At 43.6% G+C, this 27094-nt stretch overlaps 1 protein-coding gene across 3 annotated transcripts in view; it reads right to left on the minus strand.

The window, feature by feature from the left end:
- LOC115130443 (zinc finger protein 438-like) overlaps window positions 1-27094 on the minus strand; it is a 104020-nt gene that overhangs the window by 14001 nt on the left and 62925 nt on the right. For 2 of the 3 annotated variants that reach the window (XM_029661597.2, XM_065019561.1), the window contains one exon: window positions 19244-19313. The gene's annotated coding sequence lies outside the window, so the exon portion shown is untranslated. Of the gene's footprint in view, window positions 1-19215; window positions 19314-27094 lie in introns of all 3 variants that reach the window. The other variant, XM_029661598.2, reaches the window with a different exon arrangement.

A 27094-nucleotide genomic window follows, 5' to 3' on the forward strand; every position in this document is an offset into this window, starting at 1 on the left:
CCAAGGTCTTAGCTCAGATTAAAGGTCTGGATCTCTGCTAGATAAGGGCAGGATGCGGAGGCAAGCCTTCATAGCCAGCCATGTCCAGCGGGCATGTTCTCAGCCACCCCCCATAATCAAGGTACTCTCCTCAAGCTAACCAGGTCCACAGTCTCTGAGTGTGTGTGGTACCACAGCCTTGAATTATACTACGATCTGTATGGTACTGAACACAAGTGTACACTAGGTATCGGCCATCATCTACAGTTCAGCATCATTGTGTCCAACAAATTACAGCAATAGGCTTTTTATATTATTTCTTCATACACTTTGGCATAAAACTGATCAGACAGCACATGCCAGTTCATTATCAAAACACAGAGAGCTGCATAACACCTGACCATAACACTATCCTCCTAAATCCTTCTTACATACAAAAACAGGAAGTACCAGTGACGCACTCAATACGTAAATGGTCCCATGAAACGGATGCTAAGCTACAGGACTGTTTTGCCAGCACAGACATTGAGGAGTTTACCACATCAGTCACCGGCTTCATTAGTAATGAAACCGGATGAGCTTCATCACCAGATGGCGACGTCATCCCGACCTGTTTGATAGCTCGTCGTCTCCCACAGTGACCACCATGGATTACAGGCAACAGCCTCACTGAGCTAAAGTCTTTAGCTTTCATGGAGCGGGACACTAATCCGGACACTTAAGAAATCCCACTTCGACAGCCGACAAGCTAATAAGAAATCCTGCTACAACATCCAATGAGTCATCAAACAGTAAAAGCGCCAGTACAGGACTAGGAATCCTACTACGTCGGATGTGGCAGGGCTTGCAAACTATCACGGATTACAAAGCGAAGCCTACCAGACAAACTAAATGCCATCTATGCTCGCTTCGAAGGCAAGCAACATTGAGCCATGCATGAGAGCAACAGCAGTTCCGGGACGACTGTGTGATCTCGATCTCTGTAGCTGATGTAAGCTCATCACTAAGCTCAGGAGCCTGGGACTGAACACCTCCCTCTGCAACTGGATCCTGGACTTCCTGATGGGCTGCCCCGAGGTGGTGAGGGTAGGCAACAGTGGAGGCTCTTCAGAGGAGGAAGGGGAGGACCATCCTACTCAGTGAATTTCATTTATTTTCATTTTTATGTTGAAACATTAAAAAGGTCATCCTTTTTAGAGAAAACTATACTAAATATATTTGCGTCACAAAATAACTGATTAACACACATGGTTTTGCAATTAAAGGTCTACAGTAGCCTCAACAGCAGGGTAGCACCATGGTGTAGTCGAAGACAGCTATTTTCAATACAAAACCAAGGCGGCTCATGGTTGTCACCCCCTTCCATAGAGTTACACAGTAATTATGACTAGGGCTGTTGCGGTGACCATATTACTGCCACACCGACAGTCATGACCGCAGTAAAATGTGACTGCCCGGCTCAAATCAGTCTTCTGTAGCAACATTTTATATTTTTTACATTGGATAAAATAGAGGCTCAGAGCTACAAAATGGTATATCATACACTGCATTAGACCATTCTCCTTGTATGACTGGTGGAGGAGAGTCAGGCGTGTTCTACTGATGCTGAAAGACAAATTCCAGAAATACTTTAGCATTATTATACAATAGATGCGAAATGGCATTCTGAGATCACGACACACAGTTCATACACGTAATGTTAGCTAGCTAGCTAGCCAGCCATTGAACGTCAGCTGACTAGCTAACACCAAGCTTAAACCAGTAATACAAAGCGATTGTTAACCAAATAGGTTCAATGTTAGCTAGCTAACATTATGATTAGGCTATAACTAGCAATGCAAATTGGCATTCTGAGAAAACATCACTAACGTTACACACACTTCATACACATAAGTTAATGTTAGCTAGCAAGCCAGCCATCTAACCTCAGTTAATGTTAGCTAGCCAACAGCAAGCTTTAACTTGGGGTCTTTTGTTTAGACATGTGACGTTAACGAGATAAAAAATGAAATATAATCCCAATCCATAAAGTAACGTTACTAGCTATTCAAACCAATTGTCATAGCTAGCTAAAGTAAACCAAATAGGTTCAATGTTAGCTAGCAAGCCAGCCATCGAACTTCAGCTGGCTAGCTAACAGCAAGCTTTAACTAGCAATACTAACCACACTATTTGTGATGTGAATTGAGTATATAGTATGCTTATTGGTCATAGAATGAATATAGTTAGTAAGCCAAAAGTTCCCGGATGTCCTACTAAATTCGCCAAAATATGAAGTATACAAGCAGTGGACACTATATCCGTACTTTAGGGCCCATAATGCAATTCTTCAGGAAATGGGCGTGGCTTCACATCGTTTCCAGATTTGAAGGAAAATATGCAGTCAAAGTACAATGCGAGCGGATACAAATTCATTGCTTTAGCCAATTATCAAATGTTAAGAAAATATTGAGCAATGTAATAAAGTAATGACTTTCCAAATAAGTTACCTTACACGTTATACTGGCTGACAATTTGTTAGCTATGCTGTCCTTACGAACCACAGTTTATCATTACAGCAGTATGTACCGGTATGTCGTTAGCTAGCTAACTAACATTAGTTGGATACTTACCCTATAGTTAATATACTGGAAAGTTTGATGTCTAACTAACTAAATACCCAATGTTTATTGAACTTGATTATTCCTGTCATTCTTAGCTTAGCTGGACATTCGGGTGCTTTCGTAAATTCACTATGGCCATCTAGGGCAGCAGGTAGCCTAGTGGTTAGAGCGTTGGAACAGTAACCGAAAGGTTGGTGGATCGAATCCCTGAGCTGACAAGATAAAAATCTGTCGTTCTGCCCCTGAACAAGTCAGTTTAATCCAGCGTTCCTAGGCTGCCATTGTAAATAAGAATTTGTTCTTATTTGTTATTTAACTGACTTGCCTAGTTAAATAAAGGTAAAATAAAATCTACTCCGATTTCAGAGCAATTTACGAGTGCTCAAAACTGGCAGTAAATGTCAGCAAAAAAAAGCGTAATAAAATTGTTGCCAGCAGCACAGTTCTAGTCACCAATGCTCTGGATAACATGGAAACTGACTAACCAGCTCTGCTAGGGCGAGTAAAAGTATCATAGTGGTCTCATTTGTGTCTGGAAGTAGCTAGCAAGCTAGCCAACGTTAGCTTGAATGCTTGACTGCCGTTGTAAGGTCAGATCTCTCAAATCAACCCTACTCTTCAGTTCAAGCATCAAGTGTGCACTCAGAGTGAAACACTCAATTTATAAACAGACAATCTGACAATGCAATGAATTTACGAGCGCACTCTGGCACTCCAGATTAATTTTAACTTCTCTAGGATAGGGGGCAGCATTTTTGGAATTTTGGATGAAAAGCATGCCCAAATTCAACTGCCTGCTACTCATCCCTAGAAGTAGAGATATGCATATTATTAGTATATTTGGATAGGAAACACTGAAGTTTCTAAAACTGTTTCAATCATGTATGTGAGTATAACAGAACTTATTTAGCAGGCGAAACCCAGAGGACAAACCATTCAGATTGTTTTTTTTTGAGGTCACTCTCTTTTCAGTGGGTTTTCATTGAGAATCCAGATTTCTAAGGGACCTTCTTGCAGTTCCTATTGCTTCCACTGGATGTCAACAGTCTTTAGAAATTGGTTGAGGTTATTCCTTTGTGTAATGAAGAAGTACGGCCATCTTGAACGAGGGTCACTTGAAGTGTACTGTTAGAGGCGCATGACCAGAAATCATGCTTCAGTTTGTTTTCTTCCTGTATTGAACACAGATCATCCCGTCTTCAATTTTATCGATTATTTACGTTAAAAAAATACCTAAAATTGTATTACAAAAGTAGTTTGAAATGTTTTGGCAAAGTTTACAGGTAACTTTTGAGATATTTTGTAGTCACGTTGGAGAAGTTGGATGGATCAAACGCGCCAAATAAATGGACATTTTGGATATATTTCGACAGAATTAATCGAACAAAAGGGCCATTTGTGATGTTTATGGGACATATTGGAGTGCCAGCAAAAGAAGCTCGTCAAAGGTAAGGCATGAATTATATTTTGTATTTCTGCGTTGTGTCTCGCCTGCAGGGTTGAAATATGCTTTTCTCTCTTTGTTTACTGGGGTGCTATCCTCAGATAATAGCATCTTTTGCTTTCGCTGAAAAGCCTTTTTGAAATCTGACATGTTGGCTGGATTCACAACAAGTGTAGCTTTAATTTGGTATCTTTGCATGTGTGATTTCATGAAAGTTAGATTTTTATAGTAATTTATTTTAATTTGGCACATTTTCACTGGCATGTGTAACAAACTTTTATGCCATCTCTAAATAGGAGTAAACTGGGGTGATTACAACCCTTACTTAGAACGTCCAGTTTCGAATGACGCAACAATCAGCATTTGAGCTGGGCACAGAGTTAAGGACAAACACAGTCCTTAAGTTATGTCCAGAATTTGAGTAGTTTCTTTTTTGGATGCAATCAATGTTCAGACATTCACAGAAGTAGCTACAGCATAACACAATCATTCAAACCCGGAAAAATGTAGGCTACATTTTAGAGGTCGACCGATTATGATTTTTCAACGCCGACCAAAAAAGCCGAGACCGATTAATCGGCCGATTACAAAAATAATGACAATTACAACAATACTGAATGAACACTTATTTTAACTTAATATAATACATCAATAAAATCAATTTAGCCTCAAATAATGAAACATGTTCAATTTGGTTTAAATAATGCAAAAACAAAGTGTTGGAGAAGAAAGTAAAAGTGCAATATGTGCTATGTAAGAAAGCTAACGTTTGAATATGAAAGCTGGTGGTTCCTTTTAACACGAGTCGTCAATATTCCCAGGTAAGAAGTTTTAGGTTGTAGTTATTATAGGAATTATAGGACTATTTCCCTCTATACCATTTGTATTTCATTAACCTTTGACTATTGGATGTTCTTATAGGCACTTTAGTATTGCCAGTGTAACAGTATAGCTTCGGTCCCTCTCCTCGCTCCTCCCTGGGCTCGAACCAGCAACACAACGACAACAGCCACCATCGAAGCAGCGTTACCCACGCAGAGCAAGGGAAACAACCACCCCAAGGCTCAGAGCGAGTGAAGTTTGAAATGCTATTAGCGCGCGCTAACTAGCTAGCCATTTCACTTAGATTACAGCAGCCTCATCTCGGGAGTTGATAGGCTTGAAGTCAAACAGCGCAATGCTTGACGCACAACGAAGAGCTGCTGGCAAAAACGCACGAAAGTGCTGTTTGAATGAATGTTTACGCGCCTGCTTCTGCCTACCACCACTCGGTCAGATACTTAGATACTTATATGCTCAGTCAGATATGCAACGCAGGACACGCTAGATAATATATAGTAATATCATCAACCATGTGTAGTTACCTAGTGATTATGATTGATTGTTTTTTATAATTTAAGTTTAATGCTAGCTAGCAACTTACGCAAATGCAGTAAGCCAAGGTAACAGGCAGTCAGTCTCCTTGTGGAGTGCAACGAGAGAGAGGCAGGTCGTTATTGCGTTGGACTAGTTAACTGTAAGGTTGCAAGATTGGATCCCCCGAGCGGACAAGGTGAAAATCTGTCGTTCTGCCCCTGAACTAGGCAGTTAACCCACCGTTCCTAGGCCGTCATTGAAAATAAGAATGTGTTCTTAACTGACTTGCCTAGTTAAATAAAAGGTATATATATATTTTTTTAAATCGGCAAATCAGCGCCCAAAAATACCTCTAGTTTACCCGAAAGATGAGTGAACCATTCTTCACCTCATTATAACATTTTTGGTCTGGCAGATTACGTGACACCCAGAATGCATTGTATAATGTCAACAAACATGGCGTCACACATAGCTGGAAAATTGCTTAGTTCATTATAAATCAGTACAACCTTAAAAAAAAAAAGAAGTATTTTACACACATCATAGGTGTCCATTACAATATATGAATGAATCGGAATGCATTATGTGTCACCAGTAATTGAAAACGTGAATAAAACTTTTAAATACATTATCCAACACATAAATATACTGTATCACCTACAGCAGAAACAACACGATATACAGAAAACAAGGAAATTACTGTGATAGGAACACACACGTCCAAAGTTATTATTTGTAAGAAAAACAACAAAGAAGGCAAAGCGAGTGCCAGCAAGAAAATGTTCCAATTCTTGCAAGACTGCAAATATAGGCATACTTGATTTGCGCAAACATGAGTGAAGTGCGGTGGGTTTCCTGGAAGAGAGACGTTTATCCGGCTCAGTAAAGCCTCAAAACAAATAGTCTGCAACACTGAAATCTACTACTTATATGTGAATTAATGACGAGGTGGAACACACCTCAATTCAAACTGTTAGAAAATAATTTGAAATGGACAAATTGAACCACAGCCTATAGACAATTAGCAGCCAGAGCGTGTTAACTGTCTTGTTGGGTAATATTCACATTAAGGAACAAGTGAATGCATTCTGACATCACGTGCATAAAACAACCTGCAAGTTCCCAGACATTTCTGGGGGGAATGGCCCGAGCGCTCACACTCCGATCCAACAGGTCCCAGACGTGCTCAATGGGATTGAGATCCAGGCTCTTCGCTGGCCGTGGCAGAACACTGACATTCCTGTCTTGCAGGAAATCACGCACAGAACGAGCAGTATGGCTGGTGGCATTGTCATGCTGGAGGGTCATGTCAGGATGAGCCTGCAGGAAGGGTACCACATGAGGGAGGATGATGTCTTCCCTGTAACGCACAGCGTTGATTGCCTGCAATGACAACAAGCTCAGTCCGATGATGCTGTGATACACCGCCCCAGACCATGACGGACCCTCCACCTCCAAATCGATCCCTTTCCAGAGTACAGGACTCAGTGTAACGCTCATTCCTTCAACGATAAACACGAATCCGACAAAACCGCACCTCGTCAGTGAAGAGCACTTTTTGCCAGTCCTGTCTCTTCCCGCGACAGTGGGTTTGTGCCCATTTGCGACGTTTTTTCCGGTGATGTCCTGTGAGGACCTGCCTTTACAACAGGCCTACAAGCCCTTAGTCCAGCCTCTCAGCCTATTGCGGACAGTCTGAGCACTGATGGAGGGATTGTGCGTTCCTGGTGTAACTCGGGCAGTTGTTGTTTCCATCCTGTACCCGTCCCGCAGGTGTGATATTTAGATGTACCGATCTTGTGCAGGTGTTACACGTGGTCTGCCACTGCGAGGACAATCATCTGTCCGTCCTGTCTCCCTGTAGCGCTGTCTTAGGCATCTTACAGTACGAACATTGGAATTTATTGCCCTGGCCACATCTGCAGTACTCATGCCTCCTTGCAGCATGCCTAAGGCACATTCACGCAGATGAGCAGGGACCCTGGGAATCTTTCTTTTGGTGTTTTTCCAGAGTCAGTAGAAAGGCCTCTTTCGTGTCCTAAGTTTTCATAACTGTGACCTTAATTGCCCACCGTCTGTAAGCTGTTAGTGTCTGAACGACTGTTCCACAGGTGTTCCAATTGTTTATGGTTCATTGAACAAGCATGGGAAACAGTGTTTAAACCATTTACAATGAAGATCTGTGAAGTTAATGGAGTTTTACAAATTATATTTGAAAGACAGGGTCCTGAAAGGGACGTTTATTTTTCCCCCCCTGAGTTTACATGTCAAGCAGTGAAGTTTCAGCTGTCTGTCCGTGGCCTCTTCTGTCACGCGTCCTCTTCGTCGGTGCACACTGTCACTGTGTCCGTTTTCATCTTGTCCAGCTGTGTATGTAACATTTTATGTAAACATTTTTGTCTTATGTTGCTCTGTCTGTATGCTATGTCTTGCTTGTCCTATGTTGCTATGTCTTGCTTGTTCTATGGTGCTATTGTCTATATTGTAATTGTTTTTAATAACCTGCCCAGGGACTGCGGTTGAAAATTAGCCGGCTGGCTAAAACCGGCACTTTTACTGAAACGTTGATTAATGTGCACTGTCCCTGTAAAAATAAAATAAACTAAACAAACAAACCCTGTTTTTTTTGTCTGCATCGAAGTAGAGGTCCTTGTACCTAGCATTGAGTATGGTGGTGACACAGCAAAGAGGCTCAGAGAGAATGCCACCGAATCGCTTGTTCACAGCCTCAAGTTAACCCCACGGTCTGTGTCGGCAGTTTTGTTGAGCAAGCGTTTCAATACCATGACAGAAGGTATCATGTCTGCTGCAGACGCAGTTGATGAGCTTATTTCGAGTCAGTTGTATGAATGGAGCTAGGAGTGTGTTCACGTTTCCAAGTTTCAAACATTCATTCTTTCAAATGCCATTGAAATGGCAGCAGCAGTATGAGAACCAGCACATTCTTGAGCATGCAATACGGCTTTGCTCAGTACGAAATCCTTGTCGACCCACTGTGCTGTCAGGCTCAGAATGCTCATGGGGCGGACATCACTTGTCCAAATGTCAGTCGTGAAGCAAATAGCAGTGACGCCCATAGCAAGTAGCCAATGGATGTGCTTTTCAACAATACTGTAACTCCAGTAGGGAACATCTGAAAAATAGCGCCTACTTGGTAGTGTGTACCGTGGCTCGAGGTGCTCGAGCAGTCGGCGAAAGCCAACATCATCCACGACAGAGAACGGTTGATTGTCAAGGGCAATGCATTCCATTATCTTGGCGTTAATGGATTTCGCCTATGAGAAATGTTCTTACTCTTTCAAATGACTGCTCGACTTGAACTTGTTTCGTTGTTGGAAGTGTGCGTTTAGTTTTTTTCTGCTTTTGTTTGTGGTATTGAAAGATTTCACCTTCTCCCCTCTAGGAATAATAGCAGCACAAATGTTGCATATGGCCTTTTGGTTATCTTCCTTTGAAACTTGAAAACAGATCCACACAGCAGACATTGTGGGCTAGGTTAGGAATGCTGTGAAGCGCATTATTTTTTGTTGTGCCATTACGTCATATAGGTATGCATATCAGCTTTGACATCGGTTTTGCACATCGGCGTCAAACTAGACAGACATCGGGCCAATGCTGATGTTGGCATTTTTAACTAATAGCGTCCGAATCTGATATGCTTACCGATATATTGTGCATCCCTAATTATTATACATACTGGATGGACCGGTTACCTTATGCTATACTCCAAAATGTATATCCATGAGTCCGGGATAGAACGTATAGCCCTAGGCCAAGGGGGGGGGGGGGGGGGCAAAGTATGGGGCAAAGTACGGCTCGTGGGATACTTTCTTTTTTACTCCTTCATTTCATGGTATCCAATTGGTAGTTACAGTCTTGTCCCATCGCTGGTTGAGAGTCATGCGCCCCGGCCCACCACAGGAGTCGCTAGAGTGCGATGGGACAAGGAAATCTCAGCCTGCCAAACCCTCTCCTAACCCAGACAATGCTGAGCCAATTGTGCACCGCCTAATGGGTCTCCCAGTCACGGCCCGCTGTTACATAGCCTGGGATCGAACCCGGGTCTGTAGTGATGCCGCAAGCACTGCCTTAGACCGCTGTGCCACTCGGGAGGCCCCGCAAATTGATATTAACAAACAATTGGTCCCCCAAACAATTCAGCCCTCCGTTGAATTTCAAAATCCCGATGTGGCCCTAGAGCCAAAATGTTTGCCCACCCCTGCCCTAGGCGATGCTTTTGGTTCATTGATTGTGCAGTTAGCCTACAATTAGTGAATTTGTATTTAATTTTGAATAGCCTAGTAATAGAATTTTTAATTAATAATAATTAAGTAGGTGACACATTACCTTTAGCTATAGATAATATTTAACCACCATGTGTTTCCATCTCCTCCTCGATCTCCTAAATTCCTTACTCGACCGCACAGAAGTGTTGTCAACAGTTTAGTGAAATATGTTTTGTTGCGAAAACATGTTACTATCAATGTTCCCGAACAGATTGTTTCCCAAATTAAGCACAGGGTAGATGCAGGAATAAGGTTCACCTGTTGGGCAGCGAGAGCATGCTCCTCAAACAGTGGTTGATGCATGGAGTGTCTCAGCTGCTCAAATTAAGCAAATGTTCAATTATAAAACCCTGTTCCTGCCCATTTGATAATATTCAACGGTAAATTGAAAACAATTTGACAGATTAGTAAAGACAAGATTAAATTGAGAATAGTCTGATTGGTGAAAATATGACCACTTGATGAGAGAACAGCTGTGCAGCAGGACCTTTTTCCCCCTACTTTCTCAAATCATCAATAGCCTATAGTTGCACCATGAAGCCCATATATGTTTTGATTTTTAAGACAGTCGAAGTTTGCCAATTAACTCTAAATCTAGCATATAGGACCGGTTACATCAAATGATCACTTTTACGCTCAACATAGCCACTTCCTATGTGCCCTCGCACCATAATAGGAAAAATATCCTTTCTATTTTATTCAGGTCAATTATATTATTCTTACTATAAAATCATGTCACAGGACTTATAAGCATATCTTCTCAGCTAAATTAACCAGCCTACAGCATGGCACATATCCAAACAACATAGGCCCACAGTAGGCCAACTCATATTTTGTTCTTCTGAAATACAATTTCTTCATATCATGTTTCTTTAGACCTGACTAAAATAAATATGTATTATGATGCATATTAAATTAATTTATTAGACTTTTTAAAATGTAGATGTTACAAAGGCGTTCATCAGTGGCTTGCATAGAGGCCTGGAGATGCTAGACATGTTTATGTTAATTATCAGTAAATCACCGTGAGATCGGCAGTATTTTGCAGGACAATAACCGGCTGACAGAAATTCATAAATATTTAAGTGCCTTTGAACGGGGTACGGTAGTAGGTGCCAGGCACACTGGTTTGAGCCAAAAACTGCAACGCTCCTGGGGTTTTCGTCGCTACAGTTTCCTGTGTGTATCAAGAATGTTCCACTACCCAAAGAACATCCAGCCAACTTGACAACTGTGGGAAGCATTGGACTCAACATCAGCCAGCATCCCTGTGGAACGCACCAACAAATTGAGGGCAAAGGGGAGGGAGGGTGCAACTCAATATTAGGAAGGTGTTCCTAATGTTTGGTATACTCAGTGTGCCCTATGGTCAAAAGTAGTGCACCACATATGAAATTGGGTGCCATTTAGGACGTAGCCCATAGTATACAGTCCCATGCAGAGTGGACATACAGGAACAGAAGCAGACCACCGTATGTCATTAGCGGTCACCTGAACAGATCAATAAGAGAGAAATGGCATTCCAATTACGATCTAGCCGCTTGGCTCTGAATAGGGATGTGGATCAATCAATATCCAACTCAATGGAGGGGGGGGGGAAAGAGGATAAACCCTCAGCATTCTGAATTCCGCCAAAAGAGAAAGGATTCCATGTAGCCTATTGTTTTTCAAATTATGTTTCCAAGTAATTTGTTTTTTAAGCAAAATCTTGCTTAATTGATACAGTAGTGAAGATATTCTGTCTACTTTTGTGATACAATCGGATCTGACCTCCATATGTAATGTGCTCCTTCTAAAATGCAAAATATGGCTGTAGACTTCCATATACTAGTGAGAATTCTGTCGGAAGGAGCCACCGTGGACAGAGAGGTATTCATTTCCTGTGCAGAAGAGAGAGGAGAGGAGAAAGGCAGGATGATGGAAACCAGCCAATCAACTTTGACCTGGCCCTGTTGTTGACGAGGACGTGTGTGTGTTTAATTTCCATAACACTGTTATGGTTATTTCACGGCCACACACACACACACACACACACACGTCCGTGTCCTCCTGGATGATCGAAGTCTTGTGCGTTTTTGTGTATGGGTCACACCAACGGTCCCGTCTGTCACCAGGCCTAGGTGATGTCACATCCGGGTTAGAAGAGAGAGAGCGAGAGAGTTTTTTTCTCAGCTCTCTGGATGTGTCCCAAATGGCACCCTATTTTCTATATAGTGCACTATATGGGCACTGATCAAAAGTAGTGGACTATAAAGGAAATAGGGTGCCATTTGGGAAGCAGACTCTGGATGAGACCAACATTTCCAGAGGGTTAAGGAACAGGAGGTGTGTGTTAGTCTAACAGTGTTCCACACTAAACCTTTACCTGACCTTTCACTTCTCTAACACATTTGAACCCACTGTGTCTAAAATGGCACCCTATTCCATATGTAGGGCACTACTTTTAAACAGGGCTCATAGGTATCTGGTCAAAATTGGTGCACTAGGGAATAGTGTGCCATTTGAGACGCAAATGTAGAATAGGTCAGACATTACTAAAGAGTGGTAAGGAAGAGAGGGGGGTGTGGGTTGTGCTGTCAGTTGTTAGTGGAGGTAGAGAAAATATATAGATGTGAGCCTAACTAGTATAGAAAGAGTAGAAAGCACAAGACGGAAGGGCAGTAACAAGTGATGTGCTGCTCTCCTTACCAAGTAGGCTTTCCCTTTCTCACACACACAGAGAGAGAGACATATACACAACCTCTCCTCTAGTACTGGCTCACAAACTATTTTAATTAATTTCTCCCCCAGTGGGGGAAAGTGATGCTGTGGCAACCTTGAGAGGGACACTAAGAAAACACCTGCTTCTCCATTCCCACATTAATGATCACGCTACAGAACACAACCAATAACACATCACGAAACAGTAGAACACATCAAAACAACGCTAGGATGGAAGGAATCTTGTAGCCATCTAATTTTAGGCGCTATTTACTGTGTACACTACACGGATTAAATGGTAGAACATGGGGCGCAGTCAGCGAGGTGGGGAAGTTCTCCATCATCTCTCTGTGATGTAGGATTGCCTTACAGGAAGTGAGCCGGGAAGGGGTTGTTGAGATCAGGGGGAGCTAGCTAAAGGAAAGAGTCACTGGATCTATAGCATTCCAACACCTCAGATGCAGGCCTGCCAGCCAGGTCAACTGAAGTTTGAGGGATCTCTCACCTCACAGTCGGTGAACAGGTAGGAGCTGAATGTATACAGAAGCGGTGGTTGTGTTCATGAAAAGAGTTGACTGCAGGCTGATTGCTAGTGGAATATTTGTTGTTTCAATCCATAGGCAAGTGTTGATATTTCTGAACAACAATGAATAACAGTTATATGTGCATTTTAAAGTAAGGCATGGGAGACTCTACGCGGAGTTTGCCAGCACAGACAGTCTGCAGTGTTTTGAGTGTGGTGATTTGGGGCATAATAAATAAATAAAAATATTTAACTAGGCAAGTCAGTTAAGAACAAATTATTTTTCACAATGACGGCCTACACCAGCCAAACCCGGACGATGCTGGGCCAGTTGTGCGCCGCCCTATGGGACTCCCAATCACGTCCGGTTGTGATAAATCCTGGATTTAGTGACTATAGTGACGCTTCAAGCACTGAGAAGGCAAATACCCTCACGGCACGAGTGCCTTCCGTTGCTGATGCCTGAGTGATGGACTGGGCCATCCCCGCAGCCTCTGCAATGGATTAGTCTACTGAGACAGGCGCAAATCAGACAGGTGTCTTGTATATGAAAAATATATATCATTTGCAACTGTTCGACCAAACAATTAAATAAAATGTTATTAGTCACATGCGCCGAATACAACATGTGTAGACCTTACAGTGAAATGCTTACCTACGAACCCTTAACAAACAATGCAGTAGGGTTCTCCCGGGTGGTGTAGTGGTTAAGGGCGCTGTACTGCAGCGCCAGCTGTGCCACCAAAGACTCTGGGTTCGCGCCCAGGCTCTGTCGCAACCGGCCGTGACGTCCGTGGGGCGACGCACAATTGACTCAGCGTCGTCCGGGTTAGGGAGGGCTTGGCCGGTAAGGATATCCTTGACTCATCGCGCACCAGCGCCTCCTGTGGCGGGCCGGGCGCAGTGCGCGCTAACCAAGGTTGCCAGGTGCACAGTGTTTCCTCCGACACATTGGTGCGGCTGGCTTCCGGGTTGGATGAGCGCTGTGTAAAGAAGCAGTGCGGCTTAGTTGGGTTGTGTATCGGAGGACGCATGACTTTCAACCCTCATCTCTCCCGAGCCCGTACGGGAGTTGTAGCGATGAGACAAGATAGTAGCTACTAAACAATTGGATACCACGAAATTGGGGAGGAAAAAGGGGTTAAAAAACAAACAACAAAAAAACAGATAAGAATAAAGAGCAGCAGTAAAATAACAATAGTGAGACTATATACAGGGGGGTACCGGCACAGAGTCAATGGGCGGGGGCACCAGCTTAGTTGAGGTATTATGTACATGTAGGTAGAGTTATTAAAGTGACTATGCATAGATGATAACAACAGAGAGTAGCAGCGGTGTAAAAGAGGGAGAGGGGCAATGCAAATAGTCTGGGTGGCCATTTGATTAGATGTTCAGGAGTCTCATGGCTCGGGGGTAGAAGCCTCTTGGACCTAGACTTCTCGCTCCGGTACCATTTGCCGTGCGGTAGCAGAGAGAACAGTCTATGACAAGTCTTTGACAATGTTTAGGGTCTTCCTCTAACACCGCCCAGTATAGAGGTCCTGGATGGCAGGAAGCTTGGCCCCAGTGATGTACTGGGCCATTCACACTACCCTCTGTAGTGCCTTGCGGTCTGAGGCCAAGCAGTTGCCATACCAGGCAGTGATGCAAACATTCCGGATGCTCGATGGTGCAGCTGTGGAACCTTTTGAGCCAAATCTTTTCAGTCTCCTGAGAGGGAATAGCTTTTGTTGTGCTCTCTTCATGACTGTCTTGGTGTGCTTGGACCATGTTAGTGTGTTGGTGATGTGGACACCAAGAACTTGAAGCTCTCAGCCTGCTCCACCGCAGCCCAGTCGATGAGAATGGGGGCGTGCTCGGTCCTATTTTTCCTGTTGTCCACAATCATCTCCTTTGTCTTGATCACATTGGGGGAGAGGTTGTTGCCCTGGCACCACATGGCCAGGTCTCTCACCTCCCTATAGGCTCGTCGCTGATCAGACCTACCACGGTTGTGAAATCAGCAAACTTAATGGTGTTGGAGTTGTGCCTGACCGTGCAGTCATGAGTGAACAGGGAGTACAGGAGGGAAATGCGCACGCATCCCTGAGAGGCCCCGGTGTTGAGGATCAGCGTGGCGGACGCGTTGTACCTACCCTTACCACCTGGGGGAGAGCTGTCAGGAAGTCCAGGATCCAGTTGCAGAGGGAGGTGTTTAGTACCAGAGTCCTGAGCTTACTGATGAACTTTGAGGGCACTAGTGTTGAATGCTGAGCTGTAGTCAATGAATAGCATTCTCATATTGGTGTTCCTTTTGTCCAGGAGGGAAAGGGCAGTGTGGAGTGCAATAGAGATTATATCATCTGTGGATCTGTTGGTGTGGTATGCAAATTGGAGTGGGTCTAGGGTTTCTGGTGTTGATGTGAGCCATGACCAGCCTTTCAAAGCACGTCATGGCTACAGGCATGAGTGCTATGAGTTGGTGGTCATTTAGGCCAGTTACCTTTGTGCTCTTGGGCACAGGCACTATGGTGGTCGGCTTAAAACGTGTAGGTATTAGACTCGGACAGGGAGAGGTTGAAAATGTCAGTGAAGACACTTGCCAGTTGGTCAGCACGTGCTCGCAGTACAGGTCTTACTCACATCGGCTGCGGAGAGCGTGATCACACAGTCTTACAGAACAGCTGGTTCTCTCATGCATGTTTCAGTGTTATTTGCCTAGATGCGAGGATAGAAGTAGTTGACTTGTCTTGTAGACTTGTGTCACTTGGCAGCTCTCGGCTGTGCTTCCCTTTGTAGTCTGTAATAGTTTGCTCCGATGAGCTTCAGAGTCGGTGTAGTACGATTCAATCTTTGTCCTGTATTGAAGCTTTGACTGTTTGATGGTTTTCATCGGAGGGCACAGCAGGATTTCTTATATGCTTCCGGGTTAGAGTCCCGCTCCTTGAAAGTGGCAGCTCTAGCCTTTAGCTCAGTGATGTTGCCTATAATCCATTGCATCTCGTTGGGGTATATACAGTTGAAGTCGGAAGTTTACATACACTTAGGTTGGACTCATTAAAACTTGTTTTTCAACCACTCCACAAATGTATTGTTAACAAACTATAGTTTTAGCAAGTCGGTTAGGACATCTACTTTGTGCATGACACAAGCAATTTTTCCAACAATTGTCTACAGACAGCTTATTTCACTTATAATTCACTGCATCACAATTCCAGTGGGTCAGAAGTTTACATACACTAAGTTGACTGTACCTTTAAACAGCTTGGAAAATTTCAGAAAATGTTGTCATGGCTTTAGAAGCTTCTGATAGGCTAATTGATATAATTTGAGTCAATTGGAGGTGTACCTGTGGATGTATTTCAAGACCTGCCTTCCAACTCAGTGCCTCTTTGCGTGACATCATGGGAAAATCAAAACAAATCAGCCAAGAAAAATTGTAGACCTCCACAAGTCTGGTTCATCCTTGGGAGCAATTTCCAAATGCCTGACGGTACCACGTTCATCTGTACAAATAATAGTACGCCAGTATAAAACACCATGGGACCACGCAGCCATCATACCGCTCAGGAAGGAGACAGATTCAGTGCAAATCAATCCCAGAACAACAGCAAAGGACCTTGTGAAGATTCTGGAGGAAACAGGTACAAAAGTATCTATATCCACAGTAAAACGACACCACTTGTGGTGGTATGTAAAAACAGCTACGAAAAATACAGATGAAAACTCTAGGTAGATTGGGTGGTCTACAGCTTATCATGAGATACTCTACACCTCAGGTGGGCAATAGTTTGAGACATCGTTCACCAGCTGTTATTTACAAAAATACATAGTCCGCCGCCCCTCGTCTTACCAGACACCGCTGTTCGCTCTTGCTTGTAGTGAGTATAACCAGCCAGCTGTATGTTGATAGTATCGTTGTTTAGCCACGACTCCGTGAAGCATAAGATATTACAGTTTTGAATGTCCCGTTGGTAAATTAATCTTCTGTGTAGGTCATCGATTTTATTCTCCAAAGATTGCACGTTTGCTAGCAGAATGGAAGGAAGTGGGGGTTTATTTGATCTCCTACGAATTCCCAGAAGGCAGCCCAAACTCTGGCCCCTTTTCTTGGCCCCCTCAATGGGTCCAGAGCTGACAGCCAGTCAGGCAGAGGGGTCAAAGTACACGGTGAGAGAACTGTCAAGTTTCCTGAATGAGACTAAGGGGAAAATAAGGTTAATCTTGAAGCTTTTTTTTGCGATCTGAGAAAGTTTGTAAGATCAGTACAACACACTGTGAAAAATGAGGGTTATGGTGTCCTCTCACCCAGGAAATGTTTTAGGTTGAGGAAGTGGGTCACAACCTTGCTTAAGGGTCTACCTTAAATGAATAGTTTTCATGATATATGGTTGTAGAAGGGGTGAGGTTTTGGTTATTGTGATATTGTTGTTTTGTATCGTGGGTAGAGGGTAATCTGAGTATGCAGCCTTTTTTTTAAGGGGGTGGTGAGGTTTTAATGAAATGAAAATGTATCATTAAAGAAAGTCTCTCTCTCCCACAAGCAGGTTCAGGGACGTGAGGAACAGAGAGACCAATAAACAGAGAGGATGGGAGGAGAAATTAACATCCCTCAATCCAAGGGCAGTGTACCTCTATCAGCAGACTGGGTGGTGAAGGACAGAGTGGCATTGGCTTTGACTACACCAAGGCACCTCAAGGAGCTGTTTGAAATGAAGGGCAGCTTCATGCTTCAGAGAAGGGTGATCTTTCGGTGGGGGTGTGGTAGTGCTAGATGCACCAGGTACAGGTAGCAGAGGGGCTAAAGTAAGAGGCACCCTGACTCGGGTCCTCTCTTCTTTAATGATGACTGCTCCCTGAGATCAAAGGAATATGCAGATCATCCCACAGGTTCTCCTCCTCTAAGAGGTGATGTGAAGTTTCTAAAAGCAGGTCACCTCAAGTTAAGGCAATATTCTCTTACTTTACATTGAGTAGCCTGGAGTATTAGTACTTATTATATAGGGCATCACACTAGTACAAAAATGGGTCTTGTGGCTCTGTTTGAGCACCTGTTTACAGATGAAAGCTTAGCTCAAATTCCATACACTAACAAAGACAGACATGCAATCATTTGCAAACACATGAACACACACACACACTATAAAAGACCCAGAAACAGCCCACACAGCCTTCACAGACAACGCAGCCGCCTCCTGTTTGTGCATGCGTGTGCGCGTGTTTGTGCCTGTGCATTAACGCATACTGAACGTACTAACTGAATGAGAGCAATTCTGTCCGTTAGTGCTGAAGAATGACACTCAAAAAAACTGTGTTCAAATCGTATTATAAATCTTTCAAATACTTTAACTGTTCTTGTTTGAGCTTGTCTGGCGCAATGGAACAAATGGAATAGTTCAGAAAAAAGCTAAAAATATGAATATAAATCAAATACCACTTAAACCCAGGTCTGGTTAGTTAGCACTGAAATGAAGAACACAGTGCTCATAGGGAGGGAAAGGTGAAAGCCTGTCTCTCTCGCTCTCCCCCTCTCACACAAAGTTAGAAAAGGTTACTGCACTAATTGAGCAGCTGCTCCAGAGTCTTTGATGGGCATTAGAACCTGGGAAACATTGTCTGGCAAGATCAAAGGGAACCCTGGATAATTACTGTAGTTACCTTCAGTGATGCTGTTAAATTAACCACAAACACACAGATAGACAGACACAACCTTACCCTCACCAGCTAGCTTTATGGGGGGGTAAGCGCTGCGCTAGGTTAGAAAGACCGGAACGGACAGTACTAGGCTCAAGAGAGGAATGGAGAGCAGGCATAAGGCAGAGGGAAGACAGTGGCTTTGTCTCAATCGAGGAAGCTAGCTTCCTTTCCTTGTGACCTTTCCTCCATGAACACTGACCTGTCACAGCAGGACAGGTGAAAGCCATTCAGGATAAACTAACTAGTCCTTTCAGCCATTACAGTAAGGCATTGATGAAAAAAAAGAAAATGGGAGATGGTGAAAGATGTGATGGCTGAGTTAGATTATCTATTTTTAGAACGAGGTCAATGATAGCTGAGGGAATTGACTCTCCTGTGAGGAGGAGAGAGGAGGATCACACAGAAGAGGAGATGTGGACGGTTCATTTGGCGCTCTTTTGCTCTGGCTGTCTGTGTAAACAGGACATGATGAGGAGAGTAGAGGAACACTTATCCCTGCCCTGAACATGAAGAGGTATGGTACACTTTTAGGGGTTTCTCCGTCTTCAGGTAGACCTAGTTATTTTACGTGACCAAACAGTGCCTGTTGGACATACAAAGATGTAGACATATCTTTGTGATGCCTAGAGAAGCGTTTATTATTATTACCAATGGGCTTGTTCCCTCCTCTTCCTACCTCTGTTGTGGCACCTCCTCTCTCCCAGCGACAGGGGTCTGATCCTCTCCCTGACCCTCTCCACGGCCCCCTGGAACACAAACACAACAAGACAACTGAGTATACTGTGCTGAATGAACGAAACTAAATATACAACTGTAAAATCACATTAGTTTGTGTGTGTGTGTGGGGGGGGGGGGGGGGGGGGAATAAAGGCTTGCTGCCCTGCCACTACATTTAGCCAGAGCGACGCCTCGTTTAGAGTACCAGGTCAGCCAGGCGGGTGGTTGGGGACCCCCAGCCACCCTGTTAGGCTCTATATTAAATAAAGAAAGAGTGCTCCAGTGTGTAAATTATTCATTTAACACACCTTATCCTCTTCCAACAACCTTGTTAAAAACACCTCAAGAGTGAAAAGCAGGAGGGGGAAGAAAAGGGGAAAAAGACAAGGGAGGGAAAATAAGAGAAAAACCCCAAGACACCATCATTCACCTGCAACTCAGCAAAACCCTGGGTACATCACTAAGCTCTCGGAGTACTCTGCCACAGGAGAGAGAATTCACCCTGACACCTCCATTGTTTCAGAGTAACGGTAACGCGCACACACAAGTGCAGAGCAGTGTTTTCAGTGCATATTCATAGAATAATGGCTCTAGATGTCAGGATGAATTATAGAGGATGAGAAGGGTGGACACGCAACTCTGGAATGCTGCCTCTGTTCTTCTGCAGTCTTAAATACTTGTTTTAATTTACAACATATAGTGACTCATCTGGGCAAAGCAGCTTTAATTCTACTTTACAAAGATTAGTCTAAATAGATGCTTAAGTAACCCATATGCAACATATGTAAATAGAAGAGGAACACTAAACTCTAAACATACAGAGCCTCATCCTGGATTTAAAAGCAAGATCAATGGAGAATCTCAATTAAAAGTGTTTCGCAGTCCAAGACTAGTCTTCGTGTGTGTCCAGGAAACCGCCCCTATATATAACAACAGTGCTGTAATGAGTCAGAATATCAGAATACAACCACAGTACAGAAAGTCCTTGAATGTCCCACAGTAATATGCATGTTCTTTCCAGAGAGAGAGAGTGTGAGTGAGTGAGCATACAGTTATGAATATAGCTACTGTTCCCTGAAGGAGGGAACGAGGTATCAGGTCAAGTACAATGGTTAAAACGGAGGCTCACACATAACGCCCAGGACAAAAACCAGGTCCCACGTCAGTGCCATAGTGCCAGGGTAGAGCCGTCAATCCCTACATGATACGCAGAGATGGCTGCCATATAAACTGTCAATGTGGAAAAAAGAAGGGCCCTGCTCAAAAAGCTCTTGCAAGAACATCAAAATGTCCACCAAAGAACTCTGAAAAGGAGAAACTCTTAACCTGACACTAACCCAGAAATGCGCTCCACTTATATTTATACATCCCTCTCGGAAAGGGCGCACGTGCAAACTATATAGTCGTAATCAAGTTTGAAGGTAAACCCCTATTCATCAAATTCAACTTTTCAAAGGGCCAAACCCCCAGAACCCCTATCTGCGGTCATCGGTGCTAAACTCTCCTGTGTGCCTGGGACAACAGATCCCGATGACATGGAACCATGTGGATGATCTCCGGGAAACAGGATTGTCTGGGCCAATGGGGAGCCACCAGAATCAACAACAGACCCTCTTTCTGACGGACCCTCTCCACGGTGGCCTGAATTAGGTCCCACGGAGGAAACGCATAGAGCAGGGTCCGAGGCCACTGATACGCCAAAGCATCCGTTCCCAACGGTGCGCTTAGATCCCTCATTGAGAAGAACAGACGACAATGCGTGTTCTCGCGATTCATAAAGATATATGTCAGATATACATCGGCCCCTGGGCAACCACCAAGGGGTGCAGTCTCTACTCCTGGAAATTAGATCTGCTCCCACATTGAGAGATCCGGGAAGATACATTGCCCTGCACAACAAGAAATGAGCACTGCTCCATACGAGCAGATAACTGGCCAGGTTTTAGGAGAGAGACCGCGTCCCCCCGTGCCTGTTAATGTACGCCACTACCATCCAGTTGTCAGACCTTACCAACACATGCTGGCCCTCCAATATCGGAAGGAAACGCCTCAGTGCTAGCAGTCAATAGATCTAGGTAATTGATATGTAGCGCCCTTTGTGCTGTTGACCAAATCCCTCTTCCCCAGTAGCCCACAACCAGCGCTCCCCATCCCAATAAGGATGTGTGTTGTGATCAGTCTGCGGGACACTACCCGGCCCATGAGAACCCCCCTGCAACAGCAGTCATGGGTACCTCAAAGGAGTCAATGCCCTTAGGTACAACGGGGATACCTTGAGCAACTGATGGCAGTGGCGAGATGCGTCAAGACACGTAGCATTCACCCAGCGCGAAACACACATATCAGCAGAAGTCTCAGAGGCACCACAGCTATCATAGAGGCCATCAGACCCAATAACCGCAGGCACAAGCAAAAAAAAAGCACAGAGTGCCCCAGCTGAAATTGTGCCAGACAGAGCCGGAATGCAACCCCCTCTGCTGGGACAAAAACTTGATTTAGAACAGAGTCTAGAAAGAGACCCAGAAACTGAATGCGCTGAGCAGGAGTCTTGTGATTTTCTTGTGATTCACTCTGAACCCCAGAGACTGAATATGGGAAACCAGCGTGGCGTTCCACCTGCTGCCTTGACTCCACTATGACCAGGCTATTGTCCAGATAGGCCAATACTCCGGTGCCAAAGCTGCTTCCACTACCATAGAAAATGTGCTGGGCGATAGGGAGAGACAGAAAGACAGGACAAGAAACTCTTAAGCCACACCCTCAAAATGAAACCTCCAAAACCTTTTGTGGGGAAGATGTGTAGCCACATGAAAATATGCAAGGACATGAACCAATCGCCGGCTTAGTGTGAGCATTTTGAACTTGCAAACCTTGATGTGCTTTTTTAAAACACCCAAGTCCAGGATGGGACGAAACATTCCATCGCTCTTGGGAACTAAGTAGTACACATTGTAACCGCTCTGTACATGTGAGATGGGACCACCCGAATAGCCTGGGCTTTGACCTCGGGGACAATTGGCGTAATTACGCCACGAAACGGAGAAGGGACCACAGCGAACTGCAGAGACCGAAACCCTTAGTCACTGTCATCGCCCATAGTGAAACTGCGAATGCCACGCCATTGGACAGGTCACACTGCCAGTCTCCTATACATTATCTCCTGAAGGTGTAGAGCGCCACCCTGAGGACTGGGCTAATTTTTGTTCTTGTTGGAATGCTTGTTTTCATATCCACCACTCGACAACCTTGTGTCTGAATGTGGGGAAGGAACTGTGTTTATTATGCACACACCTGGATGATACTGCACTCTCCTGGTACACTTTGTCCAGCCGATCCACCGAGAACCGACACTGTTTATTCAGAAGCACTGTGCTAGAATTAGCCTCCACATTCATGAACTCGCCATAACCTCGTATCACCAGACAGAGGGATCCCAGGTCACTTTTAGCTCATCGGCGATACCTTTAAACAGGGGTAAGCGACGCTTCACCGCTGCAGGGACAGGAGGTAAATACGTTCCCCCAAACCTAGAGGAACTCCACTGCGGGGGAGAAGACAGCCAATCCACCCCCAGGTGATCTGCTGCCCTACCACACAGCTCCATCAAAGGTGCATTAACCACCAATGGTTCACTCTCCCCAGCCACAATCCAAAGCCGGGGCTTTAGGCTGCCTCGGAATCCCGACTCTGAACATTGCCAGAGAAATCGGAATAAGCCTCACTCAGCTGGGATGACACCCCAATTAACGCTGACCACCGTTGCGCTCTCCCTGCCTCAGACAACCCCATTACCAAGGTCGCTTCACTGGAAGACCCTTTACTAGCAGCCCCAATCTTTCTCACAAAGTCAGTCTGACTTCAATGGAAGGTGAACCCAGCAAGAGACCATGGTCACACGAACTGGTTCGAGTCAAAGCTTCCTGCGAGTATTTCCACACCAGGCAAACAGGACAGCACTCGTATCTTTAATTTTCATTGTGAAAACCATATGAGCAAGGACATGGTTAAAACATGGCTGGTCAGCCTTTTTGAACTTACTCTTACCACTGGCCATCTTACTCAAGCAAGGAAGCACTAGCTACACAAGCAGAACAGAAATTAGTGGGTTTTTAGTAGAGGTCGACCGATTAATCGGAATGGCCGATCAATTAGGGCCGATTTCAAGTTCATAACAATCGGTAATCTGCATTTTTGGACACCGATCATGGCCAATTTCATTGCATTCCATGAGGAGACTGCGTGGCAGGCTGACTACCTGTTATACGAGTGCAGCAAGGAGCCAAGGTAAGGTGCTAGCTAGCATTAAACGTATCTTATAAAAAACAATCTTAACATAATCACTAGTTAACTACACATGGTTGATGATATTGCTAGTTTATCTAGCTTGTCCTGTGTTGCATATAATTGATGCGGTGCCTGTTAATTTATCATTGAATCACAGCCTACTTCGCCAAACGGTGATTTAACAACAGCATTCGCGAAAAAAAGCACTGTCGTTGCATCAATGTGTACCTAACCATAAACATCAGCGCCTTTCTTAAAATCAATGCAAAAGTATATATTTTTAAACCTGCATATTTAGTTAAAAGAAATTCATGTTAGCAGGCAATACTAAACTTGGAATTGTGTCACTTCTCTTGCGTTCATTGCACACAGAGTCAGGGTATATGCAACAGTTTGGGCCGCCTGGCTCGTTGTGAACTAATTTGCCCGAATTTTACGTAATTATGACATAACATTGAAGGATGTGCAATGTAAGAGCAATATTTAGACTTATGGATGCCACCCGTTCGATAAAATACGGAACGGTTCCGTACTTCACTGAAAGAATAAACGTTTTGTTTTTCCGAAATGATAGTTTACGGATTTGACCATATTAATGACCTAAGGCTCGTATTTATGTGTGTTATTATATTATAATTAAGTCTATGATTTGATAGAGCAGTCTGACTGAGCGGTGGTAGGCAGTAGCAGGCTCATAAGCATTCATTCAAACATCAGTTTCGTGCATTTGCCAGCAGCTCTTTGCAATGCTTCAAGCATTGCGCTGTTTATGACTTCAAGCCTATCAACTCCCGAGATTAGGCTGGCAATACTAAAGTACCTATTAGAACATCCAGTAGTGAAAGCTATATGAAATACAAATGGTATAGAGAGAAATAGTACTATAATAACAACAAACCTAAAACCTCTAACCTGGGAATATTGAAGACTCATGTTAAAAAGGAACCACCAGCTTTCATATGTTCTCATATGTCCTGAGCAAGGAACTTAAACATGAGCTTTTTTACATGGCACATATTGCACTTTTACTTTCTTCTCCAACACTTTGTTTTTGCATTATTTAAACCAAATTGAACAGGTTTCATTATTTATTTGAGACTAAATTGATTTTATTGATGTATTATATTAAGTTAAAATAAAAGTGTTAATTTTTCATTCAGTATAGTTGTAATTGTCATTACTACAAATATATATATAAAAATCGGCATCAGCTTTTTTGGGTCCTCCAATAAAATCGCTATCGGCATTGAAAAAAATAAATCCTAAAAATCAGTCGACCTCTAGTTTTTAGCAAACACAAATCCAAACCAAGCGAGGAAGAATTAGCTACACAAGCAAAGCAGAAAGTAGGTAGCTTTAAGCAAATAAAAACCGATACCCAGACCCAAAATTTGCAACATCTAGGGAACGAGTACTCTCCCCACTAACATACACCCAAGTCCAAGTCGAATCTTGCAGTCTTTTGTGTGCTTGAAAGTTTGTAAATTGCGTGTCATGTTCTTACTTCAGGTGAACTGAGGAGCAAAGAGTTTAGGAAATTAACGCGAGTACTGGAATTATAGCCAGGAGGGGGGGGGCTTCAAAAGCCGGGCTCGGCATCCTGTTGGGCGCGATTTCAGTTTTTCTTCAGGTGAATACGATTCGTAGTTGACTCCCCATCGTACGGTATACCGTGTGACCGACTGAAAGGGAACTAGTCCCATATCTGTGAGGATTTAAGTCAACTGACTGACACTCCGCATTATCAACTCAGACGTTAGCTCCAATTCTAACAGGCTTTGGCCAAGCAGAGATCCATGAGGCTGCTGCTGTGTGTGTGAGAGAGACATTGTGATGAGAAACCGTTTAACCTCTTGCAAGCGTCCCAACTAGAGCTCTGGAAATGCAAATGTGCTACGCTAAATGCTAATAGTATTAGTTAAAACTCAAAAGTTCATTAAAATACACATGCAGGGTATCAAATTAAAGCTACACTCGTTGTGAATCCAGGCAACAAGTCAGATTTTTAAAATGCTTTTCGGCGACAGCATGAGAAGCTATTATCTGATAGCATGCACCAATACACTACAACAGAAAAGCACAGCAGGGGACGTAAACAAAATAATTAGCATTTCGGCGTTACACAAACCGCACAATAAAATAGAAAACAGTCATTACCTTTCACCATCTTCTTTGTTGGCACTCCTAGATGTCCCATAAACACTATTGGGTCTTTATTTCGATTAAATCGGGCCATATAAAGCCAAGATATCGTTATATGTAGACTGTGTGATAAACGAAAAAACAGCGATTTCACAACGTAACGTCATTTTTTTAAATTCAAAAAGTAGACGATAAACTTTCACAAAACACTTCGAAATACGTTTGTAATGCTACTTTAGGTATTAGTAAACGTTAATAAGCGATAAAAATCATCCGTAGGCGATGTAAATATCATTAGCTGTCGTCTTGGAAAAAATTTCAGGAGAGAGCTCTTCCGGAATGATCTGGGCGGAGACCGGAGGTAAGTCGTGCCCCTCTTTCGGTTCAACCAAGAATCAAAGATGATTCAATTCACAAGACTCTAGACAACATGGGGATGCTGTGGGAGTTGAATGCTCGGTCTTATCTAATTCGGCTCACTGTTAACAATTGCTGGAAGTGGCGCAAGGATATTTATTTCCATTTTCTGTGATCAGGTTTTCCTGCGCTTTCCGATGTAACGCACGTTATGTAATAGCCACAGTCGTGATTTAACCAGTTTTAAAAACGTCCGAGGGTTTCCTATCCACACATTCTAACCATATGAACGTACTATATTCCTGGCATGAGTAGCAGGGCGCTGAAATGTTGCGCGATTTTTAACAAAATGTTCAAAAAAGTAGAGGGTCGACTGAAGAGGTTAAGGGGTCAGCTCTAAAACCACAAACCTTTTCAAATATAACCTCAGGCTTAGTATGATGACCAGAGCATGCTTCTGTCAGCTACCCAAGTAGCTAATCTAATTTTCACGCACTAAAACACCTCTATGTACTAGTGGAGCAAGGCTGCTACACTACTACGTACAACACAGGAGGCGAAAAGGTATGCTGCCTGTTTTTTAAAATATATTCTATGGCATTACATTTTATGTATGTTTCTGCATATCTACCAGGATGTTCAACTAAACCCAAACCTTATGTTAAAACTGCAATTCTGACTTTGTCCTGACCTACAATCCATTGCTGTTATCAGGTTCATTTTCCCTCCACAGAGCTGGGCAGGCATTTACATTGGACCCTCCCTCCCTCCTTCCACATTAGCATCTGGGCAGTAACCAGCAACCCTCTTGCAATGTAAATCCTTACATTTGTGATTAAAGCTTTCCACTTCAAACAGGCGTTGATATAGCGGGGATAAAGAGCAAGCGGCCAGAGAGACGTGTGTTTTCCTGGGCGTGTTGAATGTCATTAGCCACATTAAGGCTCTGTGTGTGCGTGCGTTATTTATAATGACGCACAAATGCCATTCTATCTACATACTACAGGGCTATCGATGCCTCTCGTTC

Source organism: Oncorhynchus nerka, linkage group LG6 (genome assembly GCF_034236695.1).
Source record: "Oncorhynchus nerka isolate Pitt River linkage group LG6, Oner_Uvic_2.0, whole genome shotgun sequence".
Classification (NCBI taxonomy): Eukaryota; Metazoa; Chordata; class Actinopteri; order Salmoniformes; family Salmonidae; genus Oncorhynchus; species Oncorhynchus nerka.